Below are 12,290 nucleotides of genomic sequence, written 5' to 3' on the forward strand. Positions count from 1 at the left end.
TGATAGAAGAAACAGTGCATTTAGTTAACAGTCAGTTGCAGTATCCACATTTCAGGTCCTAAATTCATACCTGTGGCTAGTGCCTACCACCACATCACCCAACATAGATACAGAACGTCCCATCACTATAGAGATTTCTGTTGGACAGTGGTAATGAAGAGGGTTTGGGCCACTGAAAAGGGAATAGCAGTAAGCCAGACTAACTGAAAGAAACAGAGATGGTGGTTTCCAGGGGTTGGGAAGAGGGGGAAATGGGAGATATTGGTCGAAGGATACAAAGTGTCAGTTAGGTGAGATAAATAAGTTCTGAAGATCTAATGTACAGCCAAGTGAACATAATTAACAATACAAGTATTGTAGACTTGAAATTTGCTAAGCAGGTAGATTTTAGTGTTCTCACCACGAAAAAAGGAGAAAAAAAGAAAATGATCAGCATGAATGAAGCAGAGCTAAAAAAAAAAATGGTAACAAGGTGAGTGATACACAGAGATATGTTAATTAACTCCATTGTGATGGTTTTTTTCTTCCCACAATGTATATATACATCAAAATATCAAGTTGTACACCTTAAATATAAAAATAAAATAAAATCAGGCTAAATAATTTTCTTATGGAAAATTTAAAAATACATATTCTCTCTCATTTTGAAATGTTTAGATTTTTAAATGCTTCCAAAGGACTAGAGGGAAAAAGAGAATGGAACAGAGAAAGAGACATGGGGATCTACTTGTGTATGTTGCTCAAGAAAATATGCAACAAATCTCAAAGCAGAGATGCTAATTTAGCTCTGCATGGGGGCCTGACATCACCACCTAGGCCAAGTGGATCAAAGATGCTTCTTCCCACAAGCAGGGAGACTGTGCTGGTAGTCAGTGACAAAAATGATCTTTCTCATCAAATGAGGATGCTATAAAGTGTTGACCTGAATTGAGCTCACCCCTTTGTTCTGCTCTGGGACAGAAGCCATTGAAAATGTATTTCCAGCTGAACCAGGCTCATTATGCAGTGACCTTGCATAGGGACCTTTTGTTCAGCAAAGTGGGCATGCCAGCCAGAGCTTAACTGACCACCTATCTCTCCCTGGCAGTCTTTTGAGCCCTTTTTGGCTCCAGCTAAACCATGGCAGCAGTTGAAGCTTAATAGAACTCTACCCACTGAATGAGGAGCTGGCTCTGGAACCTTATCTCAGATTGCAATCTAAATATCATGCTGCATTTGTTTCATGCACACTAAAAATGGAAAGCTCACTTTGGTTGGTCCCCTGGTTATTTTTGACCCATTTTGGTTCTCTATTTGAATAAATTCTCCAAGAATTACACATAACAATATTTTGTTTGTGAGCAATTTATGATCTAAAACTCTAGGCCCTTTTAAGGAGGATCCCCTAGTGACATTGACACCATGAAGATTTTGTAACTGCCTGCAATTTACATCTTTAAAGTATATTGTGGCCAGCTAGATTCTCCCCCAGGAGAATCTTCAAGAGCCAAGAGCAAGAGGAGGTGTTAGGATATAAAGCTGTCATTTGCTGGAAGGTTGAAGGATGCTATTTGAGCTGTGACTGTGAATGCCCAAGAAATTCCACAGATGACAAGATCTCTGGGACCTACACTTTGAATTTAAAGCATTCTCTATAATTTCAGGACTAGTTCTACCCTGGAAGATGCCTTACAGTAACTTGAGCCCTGATTATGTACCAGCTATTATTCCTAGGTGTGCACAATGAACTCAGCAGACAAAACTTTGAGTTCTCACAGACCTCTAATTACATGCCCTTTGGAAATTAGGAGGATCATGAAATATAAGTCACAAACATTCACTAATAAACTCTCATTTCAAAATGGGACAATTTGATTCCAAACTGGAACATCATTGCTCTAAAAACAATTTAAGAATGTTAATGTTTATTTTTGCCAAAGGAAAAAATTAACATCTTCTGTGAGAACTGGGGGGGAGGAGAAAACTACAATTTACTGATCATTTGTAAGTGCCAGGAGCTACACTACATGTTACATAAATTATCTTATTTTAGCCTTATAACTGAAAGGTGTTGCAGGGGCACTCAGAGATGACACCAGAGAGGAGATGTTCAGGCCAAGTTAATTGAAAGGGACAGAGACCTGCTTGGGCAGGGCAAAATGATGTCTGTGCCCAGGTGGCAGTTAGAGACCCCTATTATAGGGATCCTAGTTGGGATGTACCTAACCCACTATGGGGCCATAGGGCTTTGCTGGGTTAGGGTCTTCTGGTGAAAGTTTCAGGGATGGGGTTAACTAGGTCCTTTGCGCCCTTTGTCTTAGGAAAAGAGGGACAGGGTTTGTGTAGGGCCCAGACGGGCCCCCCAACAATAACAATCTCATGAATTAGATGCTAATTATCCTCAGTTTAAAGATGAGGAATGACAATACTGGGAATTATAAACCAATACATTTATGAGTCCAACACTGGGAGCCAAGCCTGATGGACTGAGAGCACAGAGTCTCTTGCACAGTGTACAGAAGACAGTTCATTACCCTAGAGAGGCACAGCTTACAACATCAGAGTTCTGTGCAGACAAAAGAAAGAGAGAGAATCGAAAAGGAAGGACTAAGCATGGCAAGGTGGCTCACACCTGTAATCCTAACACTTAGGGAAGCTGAGGTGGGTGGATGGCTTGAGCTCAGGAGTTTGAGAGCAGCCTGAGCAAGAGTGACACCCCGTCTCTATTTTTAAAAAAAAGGAAGGGAGGGAAAGAACCTAACTGTTGTTGCTTTGGGAGAAGTTTCAGTTACCTTTTGATGGCCCTTAATAAGAAAGTAAACTACTCTGATTTACACAGGCAGCCACCTCCCCACTGAGGTTTGGGGAGTGGGGCAGCTTCAGGATAAAGAGAGAGGAGGGGAAGAAAGAACCTATTAGTTGGTGGCCACAGTGTTCCTGGAGTCCAGCCTACCTTTGGGATTCTCATTATGCAAGATAATAAATCTTCCCATTGCTTCACGCAGTACAACTTGAAGTTTTGTATTGCTGAAGTTCCAAAATCCTGAGACAGCAACACTGCCTTGCCGACAGCCAGCCATGTATCCTAGCCAGGGCCTGAAGGAGGCCCAGGCTGAAGTTCAGAAGGGCCCAGGGCATCCAGGAAGGCTGAGACGAGGCCAAGTCAAGGAAGACCACAGGGCTCCACCAGGCCTGGAGGACAAATCACAGGTGACTCTCGGAACTCCAAGCACAGTAGCTTCAGGAGCTCTGGCCAGACAATGAGGCCCCGAACAGGTGGTCTAAGGCTCCTCCCTCAGCCACGAAGCCATGTTTATCCCCTTCCCCCATTTCCACAGACCCAGGTACCCTCTTAAGAAGAGCAAGGTGAGGGAGAGGAAATGAGAAAGACCAAATTACTCCTCCAACTTCCCCCAAAAGATTGTTTAAATAAGAAAAAACTAAAACACACACACACACACACACGCACGCACACAAAATGACAAATGAAGGTAATTCCCAACTACCTCCCTCCCATCCCTGAAACCCATCCTTTCCAGCAACCCTGCAAGGTGAGTATTTGCAGGGAAGACTAGATCCCTTTAGAAAATAAAGAGTCTATACCTTTTTTTCCCCTTTCAAATAATCCATATGTAATTAAGGTCCACAATCGAAGGCCTACCTACATAAGTCACAAGAGTGCAACAGGATTTATAAACATGCAATGTATCTCTAAAACCTTTCTGGTTACCACTATGTTGTCCAAGACAAACATCTGGCCTATGTGCTGACTCCTTCCCCGATTGACGCCCACGGCAGGGATCACCAACGAATCATTGCACTCTCTCCTTCTGAGCTCACAGGAGACTTCAGAAGCCTTCTCAATACATGCTCCAAAAACCCACTATCAATTGATCAGAGTTGGGAAATAAGCAGAAGCTAGAGTAGAACCTCTGTAAGTTGACTGCCCAAGGGACTGTACCAAAGTGGTCAACTTGGGGAGGTGGTTGACATAAGGAACTAGGCCGACTGTACTGACACATACATGTGGTGCATGTCTAGTCTGTGCAAATTGGGTCAACTTAAGGAGGTGGTCAATGCAGGGAGATGGTCAACTATGGAAGTTCTACTGAAGTTGCAGGCAGCAATTGAATAAATGCCAGGAATCAAGACATTACTTTTGTTCCTTATTAGAGGGCAGTATTGCTGTAAGAGCGGTTCCAGGCTCCTTGTGCAGGCCACCAGCGCTTCTCCAATGCAGGGAGAAAAGCATGCGTAACTCAGAGCTGTGCTGAAGGGAACATGGATTTCCATACTGCCTCCTTTTATCCCAGCAACAAGCAGGCCTTTTATTCCTCTTTCCTCCCACCTTGTCCCCAGGCAGCATAAAGTACACAGGCTCTCTTTCCAGGCTTTTAAACTGGTTCCAGAGCCATAAGTAATACCACTGTTTTTAAGACACCTTGCAGCAGCCAAAACTTTAGCCTTCCTGGTGTGGGCTTTCCTTGACTCTCAGTGTGGTTAAACATCTGACAACCATTTGATGGAATAAGTAAAAGGATTAGAACAAGAAACACAACCTTTTGTTGACTTTTCTGCTGATCCATTGGAAATTCAGTTAGGCCCACAAAAGCACGCTGATTCTTACTTGACTATTAAAAGTGCAATTTCTGCAGACCAGTTCCCATCCTGGAGGTCACAGATGATGTCAACATTGGATTCCTATTGGGAATCCTCTGTCCCTTCTGTCTGTGACCTGCCACCTTTTAAAATTATTCCTGCATTCTTGAGAAGCCCAGATGGACGGTTTCAGCCAGTGAGGTCATTTGTTCCCCAAGTCGTTACTGCTCAAGATCACCAGGCTGATGCCCTCACCAGGATGCTTCCTCATCAAGGAAGCTGTTGCAGAAACACCTAACTCTTCCAAGGGGAGCCGATTCTCCCAAGCCCAAAGCCCAAAGCCCTGACCTGACTACCTTCTGGGCACCCCACATTCACTCCATTTCCTCACATCCCCAGTATTCCCAATCCAAAGTGTCAGGTTGTTGAGCATATTAAATCTGAAAATCTTTATAGATCTCTTGGTCATTCCTAACTCTGAAAGCTATTCACAAACTTAGTACAAGCTCTGGGAGAACTTCCCAGCCAAACAGGGATGTCCAAGAAGCAGACAGAGTCAGGGGTGGCTCTGGGGTCAGTAAGGCCTGAGTTTGAATCTTACCTCAGTCACTGTGTGTGCTGTGTGTGCCCTGACACATTTCTCCTCCATTTTCAGCCTCAATGTCGACCTCCCTAAGAATCAGGGTAGTAAAACAGTTCCTTGAGTTTTTAGGATAACTGAGCAAAAGCAGGGAATGATGGCTTTTCATGGCTCTTTGCATGCCTCTTCTCCCACCCTCCACCCACGTATATAGGTCAGAAAATCTTCCAGAAAGAAACCCCTGTATCATTTCATCGTCCTTCCTTTCCGGATGGGAAGAGAGGGGCGAAGAGGAGCTGTTTGCTGGAGACAGCCCTCAGTCTCTTGAGCCCGCTAGGGGTGTAGCTGATAAACGACTTCTAAGGTCCCAGCTTCTGCAAAGTCGAGGCTGCTCGAGCCATCACCGGCCCTGGGGAGCGGCGCGGGGCTGGGGGCTCCCGTGTCGTCCGCCCCAGCTGTGTGTGCCCTGGGTGCCGCCACGCGCTGCCAGGGAAACCGAAACCCGCTGCTATCAAGTTTTACTACGAGGTTTTCTCACGGGCCTGGTCACTAGCGGCCTGGGGTCCTGGGAACGAGCTGAACCTGTGATGGCCAGCAACGGGAAAATCTCGGGTCTCCCTCCCGCTGCTCCCGCCAACGGACACCACGTGGACGCTGAGCAGCGCCTCCCCCGGGCGGCCACGGTGCCTGGGGCCAGCAGGCCCTTCCCTGCCGCAGACCAGGGCGGGCGAGGAGGCCAGGGCAAGGCGAACAACCAATATTATATGTACGTAGATTTTCAGATTTAAAATGTTGGAAATGTAGAGACTCAGGAAAGGGCAGGGCAGGAGGAGGGCAGCTGCGGGGACACAAGTCCAGGGGCCGGGTGCACGGGGTCCTGGGCCCACAGTGCTGAGTGCTCAGAGCCCACAGGGAAGGGGAGAGTGGATCCGCCCTCATTTTGCAGATGATAAAACTAAGGCTGGCTACTGAGTCAGCAGGGCAGTGGGGCCCTGGCACGGGCTGCCCGGCTCTTTCCCTGTCCACCGGCCTCTTCCCAAGTGCGCTCCTGGAGCCATAGGCTGGGGACGGATGCCGCAGGAGTGCCACAAAATGGATTCTGTGGTCACACAGCTCAAACTGGGAAGGACAGGACGCCTCCTTTAGGCCACATGTATCCCCAAACACCAGTGGCTCAAACCTTAAGGACTTTTGCTGACATTAGCAAGAAGCCTGGAGGTGGGTGGCTCCCAGCAGTATCAGGGCACTGGAGAGGCACGTCGGGTCCTCACTGTCAGGGCTCTCCCCGCCCCCCATGGTTACAGCATGGTGGCAACAGCACCAGGTGTCATAGTCTCACACAGCCGCATGCAGAAAGCAAGAGGTGTAAAAAGGAAGCACCCAGTCCCTGCATTGCCCTCTTTATTCTAGAAGCCCACAAAGACACGCCCCCCCCCATTTCATTGGCTGGATGAAATGCCCGCCCCCTACTCATTGCTGCATCAGCTCTGCAAATCCTATGAGCCCCACAGAAATACGATAACTCATTCACTGGGGTTGAGCCCTGTCTCTCGAACAAGTTCATAGTTCTGATGGCAATAAAGGAGGAACAGCTCTTCACAAGCTCTGGACGGGGTCTATCTTGAAGAGAATTCTTTGCTTCCTGACTTCTCTGAAAGCCTTTGTATGTAACATGTGCAGTTTCCCAAACATATCTGACCATAGAACCCCTCTGTCACCAAGCATCTCATGAGACTTGTGTCCTGTGGAACACACTTTGGGAAACACCACCTAATGCAACATCTCAGTATTTCCCTCTTAATCGGTATGACATCACTTTCTGGCCAGACAGAAACCTTCTCTTCAGCCTTGAGTAAATACAATTTTCACAAATTTCTGTCATCTTGATGTTTTTTTAAGTCACTCCCTATCCAAGTCAAATCTGGATTCTGAATGACAATTTTTCTGTCTCTGCCAAAAACATCGCATGTAGACATTTATCCTTAAATATTTTCAGTCCCTACAAAACTCTTCAAAGGTTAAAAAAAAATAAAAAAGGCAAGATGAAGTCCTGAAACCTAAATTCCAGCAGCTGTTGAAAGTGTTTTAACAATTCCATTCACCCATGAATACCATCTTCACCCATAAGTTGGTTCCATGTGTTTCTGTGTTTTCTCTCCAACTAATTAGATGTTTCAGGTTCTTTTCTTTCAGGAGCCTGAACATGGTGTACACTCAAAAATAATCACTGCAAGTTCTGTAGCTAGGCTCTGAGGAAAACCTTGGCTTGTACTGAGTTTGCAAGATGTCCTCATCCTCCACACAGTATTTACGGGCATCTGTGGCTGCCCTTCCTGACCAGTGCCCAGAGCTGTGGAGCCTTCTGCTTTCACTATTTCCACTCTTACCGAAGCCATGAGATAGATGTTCCTATCATCTACCATCCCCGGTTTTACAAATGAGAATACGGAGTTTGGGGAGGCTAAGCCTAGGTTTGTCCGCCTCAAAACCCTGTGGTCCTGACACTAGTTCCTTGTAAGCATTTTGTGTCTGTTGCTGAGAGAAATTTTCAGGAAGTGAACCTAGCTGCACCAGCTCCCTTTATGAAGCTGTAACCACATGATTAGTAAATTTTGCTCATTGTTTTATAGAACTTCTATTTTTTAAAGTCTGGACTTGACACAAACTGCAAAAGATGTAATCAGCCTCTCCCTGGGGGGACTTAAGGGGTGTGTGAGTGTCTGTTAAGAGCCGTGGTCCCCAACCCTTTTGGCACCAGGTACTGGTTTCATGGGAGAAAATTTTTCCCAGGGGATGTGCAGGATAGGACAAAAAGTGGAGCTTGGGTGGTGATGCTGTGTGCCCTGTGGTCTAAGAGGCCACAGACTGGTACTGCTGGTCTGGGGTTGGAGAACCCAGTGTTAAAGGAGTGGTGAAAATCACATTTTTCCCCTATAAGTAAAATCAGCTTAAACCTTACTTTAAGGGCAGTCTTGTCTGAAGTTTGCAAAGCAAGAGAGCACTATATCCACTTATTTAAAAAATAAAAATATGTAAATCCAACATGTTTTGAATTTCTCCTATATGGGTGACACAGTCTGTGTGCTTTACAAATTTTTTTCAAGTTCTTGCAACCGCCTTGAAAGTGGGTGTTATTGCTCCAATTTAATAAATCAAGAAACCAAGGTTTTAAGAACTTAATGAATCCAGGTGAAGTAACAAAGCTAGATTTGGCAGCAGATAGGGAGTTGTGAAACACAGGAGGATTCCAGGCAGAAGAGTCTTGGTTTGAATTGTCACAGCAGTTAAAGCTATTACCTTCTCCTCCTAGACCCTCTTCCCTGAGGTACTGACCAAGATCTAAGAAAGGGCCAAGGCAAGAGGTTGGGACAGTGATGCTGTAGCCTACCCCCTTCAACTTGGGTGCAAGACTGCACAGGATCAGCCTGGCCGAATGTTTCTGTATATTCGGGCTGCAACACCGGAAGCTTTGAAGGCATCGCTTGAATCTTCAGTTACCCATCTGCAGAGAAGGACAGTCATTGCTGCTTGCCCATTCAGAGGATCAAGTGCTTGCCTTGTGAATTAATGAGGCTCATAAATCACTGTGTGCTCCTTTGAGAAGGATGCCATTCCACCCAAAGCATTGTTTGACTATTGCTCTTCTTGCTTTTATGGTACACCTTGTATTATTAAGACGAGTCTGAAATGTCAGCTAAGAACATTTAAAACGCCCACGGTCTCAATGTCTGGAGGCGTTTTGCCTGTGCCACAAAATCTCCTTAAAAAAAAAAAAAAAAAAAGACCAGAAAGTAAATTCAACTTGATGTGGTAAAATAAAAGAGAATGTCTCTTTCACATGGCCATGCTTAGGGTTGGCTGCCTTTTAGATGTTTCAAGGGATTTCTTTCCTTTTTTTTTTTCTTCCTCCCAAACTACCTTCTTTGTTTCGGGGTCCCTATTTGCCCTCCTGCCTTTTCCACAGTGTCACTTATTGCTTTGCCAGAGACTGAATGTGAGGACACAAAGGGACAATGAGACTCGTTACCCGAGGCAAGAAGCCACCTGCATGCATTTAGACAGGCTCCTTCTCATATGTCTTGCCAGTTTATACCAAAGGCATTAACTAGAAAGGCCCCCACCGCAGCCCCCTCACTGGGAGTGAATGGGGGAGGGGCTGGTCCTTAGCACTCCCAAACCCATGAGTTCGGAGGAAGCCAGGGGGAAAGGCACTGAATTATTATTATTACTACTATTAATTCTGTCCTATTCCCTACAAAGATATAGCAGGGCAATTGATCTATCCTGATTCATACTAAGTGTACCTCATTATAACCTATTTTCAAGTGCATGAAGAAACCAGTGTCACTTAGGCCAGATGGCCAGGGCAGAAGTGTTAGGAACTTTCTAGTCATTCTTCATCATCTTTACTGATATAACCTACAGAGTCAAAACAATGTGAACAATTCAAGATGTGTCGGTCCCAGCAGAAATATTCAGTAAAGAGATTGCAATCCCTTCTATTTTTTAGTTAAACAATTGGCTTTGTTTTGACCATTCCCTTCTTATTTTCTCTCTTCTCAACTCCTTCCTGAATTCCAGGGAAATGGAAGTTTAGAAATATTAGGCAGAAAACACTGCACAAAGGCCACATACTATATATTTTCCTAACCATCACTTTCCAAGGCAAAATATAAAGGAAAAGCTAGCATGGGAAGTCTGAACATAATGAAAAGACTCATCTAGGCAGTGAGGAGTTACCCAAAGTCATTTAATTGAGAGTATACAGAAATTAAATGGTAATTGTTGACATGGAATAAATGAATGAACTATTTATGCAAGAAACTGGGTTGTGTCTAACTGAGAGGAAAGAGAGCGCGAAGCCTGTATGCTGTGCTGCCTTCAGAATTTGCCAAGCATGAAACACACCTGCAAGGTCAAATCGTGAGGTGTTTGTGTGATGAGTAAGGGCAGGTGGTCCGAGCTGAGTAATGGCATGCGGCTCTCAGCATCAGTCACTGCAGAAGAGGGGGCATGCTCCTGCAGGCCTGCTGGCCCCCATCCAAGGTGTTCAGTTACTGAATTACCAAAAGGATTTCTAATCAGGCGAGTCAGCCATAGTTGCCACCCTGAAGATGATGTAATGGTGTAATGGTGAGCCCTGTTACAGTTTTCATTTGGAAACTAAGTTGCTTCCCAAACCATTGGTGTCTAGGATGAAGCAGAGCCATTGTGGTGTCTGGCTAGTGGCAGGCATTGAATGCTTGTTGAATGAATGAACCAGTGACCACAACCTCAACTGTGACCTACGTGTAAGATTTTGTTATGCTGATTGTTCTAGAGGGGATCTTAGAAATTGCACTGTTTTCTTTCATCATTTTATAAGCTATAATATAGCTGCTAAATGCTAAGTGGCAAAAAACAAGGGAAGGAGAGAGGGAGGGATGGAGGGAAGGAAGCAGGAAGGAAAACTGTTCATTCAGTATTTTGGAACAGAATACTGTCTTTAATACCTCAGACTAGGCAAGGGGGAGGGAAGCCTGCCCAGGAAGTCTACCTGGTGGGCTGGGCCAGGGAGGCCTGGACTCTTCCTTTCTCATTCTTAGTCCAGGGCATAGCCCAGGGTAGCCAGGTGTGAAGACCCAGGCACAGATCCAGATAGAAGGCAGAAAATAAAGGAGTGGGGAAGTGGAGGGGGAGGGGTGTGAGAGTAAGAAGTGAGTCAGAATGTGAAGAATTCAAGGAGTTCTGAATGCAATTTGAGTACTAGAGCAGAGGGTTAGGCAAAACCAAGTTCTCAAGACATACTGTGAATTTCAAAAATAGTTTTAAACATAATTGTTTTTTCCCCTTCCTAAATCTATTTTCTCCCAACATTATGAAAGTTTTCAGATATATAGAGAAGTTGAAAAATTGTACAATTAATGCTCATGATTTTTAGGGTTATTTATGTTGAGGTGAATTTTGTAGGGAAGGCTAATTGTCTCAGAATATATATTCTCCCCATTTTCTATAGTAATAGAATTATAAAATAGGTACATGGAAATTTAGTGTTAAAACTACACTTCCCAGGCTCCTTTGCAGCTAGGTATCACCATGTGACTAAGTTCTGGCCAATAAAATGTAAAAGGAAGAATCATGGAACAGCTTCTTGGACCCTTCCCTGTGGTTCTCAACCTTCCTAATGCCATGACCATTTCACGTAATTCCTCATGTTTTAGTGACCCCCAACCATAAAATTATTTTCATTGCTACTTCATAACTGTAATTTTGCTACTATTATGAATCATAATGTAAATATCTGATATGCAAGATGTATTTTCATTGGTGGCAACCCCCAGGTTGAGAACTGCTGTCTCAGAGGGAGCATGCCTGGGCCTATGCGTGGTTTACCTTCTCTTTCATCTCTTCGTCCATTCTGCTACCTGAAATACAAACGTGGCCATCTTGGATCATGAAGGCAAGGACCAGCCTAGGCACAGGCTTGGGAGCTGTGACTCCGAGGAAGTCTGGGGCCCTGAGCACTTGATAGAGCAAAGCCACCATAGAAGTCTTGGGCTGCTCAGCCCTGAACTACTAAATTTACATGAGAGGACAATTGTTTTGTGCTATTATTTTGGGTGTTCTATCATTTTGGGTGTTCTGTCACTTGCCACTAAATCCAATTCTAACTGTTAGACTTAAAAATCCAACAGTGCCAAAGAGCTTATCAGGCAGAGTAACTAACAAACCCTGATGCCTCCCTAGAGACAAACACTTTAACCCTTTTAAGGGGTTTTTTCCACTTCTCTAAATAATACATTTCTATTCTTATTTCTCTATCCATTTTAGACACAATTTACTGACTTCAGTTCACATGAATCTCTCCTCCACCTCTCCTTAATTCTTCCTGCCAGAAAAGATACAGCCTTATTTTGGTTGTTCTATTATTTCTGTTTGTAAATGCAGTATTATTTATACCATTACTTATTTTCCATCAACTAAACATTCAATCTCTTGTTTCTCTGCTCTGGAAGATAAGGTCATCAGCCCACCTACCTTCAATACTTTCCACTTCTATTCTCCTGTCTCTGTCATCTCAATATCTATTACTTTTGCATTGTTGACATTGGTGGCATTTACATGACTGACAGCCTTACTCTACAGTGAGCAG

This window comes from Nycticebus coucang, chromosome 2, assembly GCF_027406575.1.
Source record: "Nycticebus coucang isolate mNycCou1 chromosome 2, mNycCou1.pri, whole genome shotgun sequence".
NCBI classification, from domain to species: domain Eukaryota; kingdom Metazoa; phylum Chordata; class Mammalia; order Primates; family Lorisidae; genus Nycticebus; species Nycticebus coucang.